Source organism: Galleria mellonella, unplaced genomic scaffold (genome assembly GCF_026898425.1).
Source record: "Galleria mellonella isolate WM207_F2 unplaced genomic scaffold, CSIRO_AGI_GalMel_v1 utg778, whole genome shotgun sequence".
In the NCBI taxonomy this organism is placed as follows: domain Eukaryota; kingdom Metazoa; phylum Arthropoda; class Insecta; order Lepidoptera; family Pyralidae; genus Galleria; species Galleria mellonella.
Genome location: NW_026442150.1, coordinates 743,982 through 745,000, shown reverse-complemented (window position 1 = coordinate 745,000; position 1,019 = coordinate 743,982). Strand labels below are relative to the sequence as shown.

The following is a 1,019-nucleotide window of genomic DNA, read 5'->3' as shown; positions in this document are numbered from 1 at the left end:
TAATACAGAATTAAGTTCTATTCATCACAGAACCCAGACTTAATTATTCTAAGGGCAGAATCCAGTTCTAATGTTACCTGATGACAGAACCCAGTGCTAATTAATTATTATTTGTATTATATATATATATATATATATATATATATATATATATATATATATATATATAATTTTTTTGCAGATTCCGTCGGCTCGCTTCGGCGTACGACGTCGTATGTAATGAAAGAGCAAAGAGACCCTCCCAAGAAGCATGTGCAGATATTAGCGTAGTTATACAACGCGTTTTTGTATAAAACATTTATATACATATATATATAAGAATTAGACTCTTTGGCGGGACGTGGGATACATTTTGATACATTTTGTTAAAAGAAAAACGCTATAGGTTTTTCTTTTTAATTATATATTTTTTTTGAAGCAATATTTTTAGTTAATTCAAAAGAGTGTATTTGTATATGTTAATAAAGAGTTATAATTATTATTAAAAAAAAAATTGTCCTTCATTTTTATATCGTCAATATTTCTTTTAATTATTAAATTGCGTTGAGATGTGATTTTTTGTAAAAAAAAAAATGAACTTTGCCAAAGAATCTATCAGACAATTTCATAGATGACATTTTGTGTATGGATAATTGAATAATATTAAATTTTCATATTTAATTATCTTCTAAGTTGGTTTACTATGTTACTTTTTAATTCGTGACAGTGGATTGGTAACTCCGCATGCGCTATCTGGCTATTAGTGGGGATGAAAGCACTTGCTTTAGTTCAGCTGGCTCATTGTGATAAATTCAATCACAATAGTTTACAAGCAGACCGCCAGAAGGTCGACCAACTAGAGCAATAGGATTGCTTCCCTCCACCCTCCTACTCCCTCCTCTAACAGAGGTTGGAACTAAATTAGTTGAATACATCATTACTTCATCTACTGTGAATTGTAATAATAAAAATCTGAATGATTCGAACGTGTTCTGTAAAACGTGGGCAAGAGTTACGCAATACTGGTTTACACTACAAAA

The 1,019-nt window shown here is 30.2% G+C and overlaps 1 protein-coding gene across 2 annotated transcripts in view; it reads left to right on the top strand.

The window, feature by feature from the left end:
- Positions 1 to 368, top strand: part of LOC113520213 (glutamate receptor ionotropic, kainate 2) — a 66,213-nt gene extending 65,845 nt beyond the window's left edge. Inside the window, exon 19 of one of the 2 annotated variants that reach the window (XM_052901278.1) lies at positions 182 to 368. The gene's annotated coding sequence lies outside the window, so the exon portion shown is untranslated. The remainder of the gene's footprint in view (positions 1 to 181) is intronic. The other variant, XM_052901277.1, reaches the window with a different exon arrangement.
- The last annotated feature ends 651 nt before the right edge of the window (positions 369 to 1,019 follow it).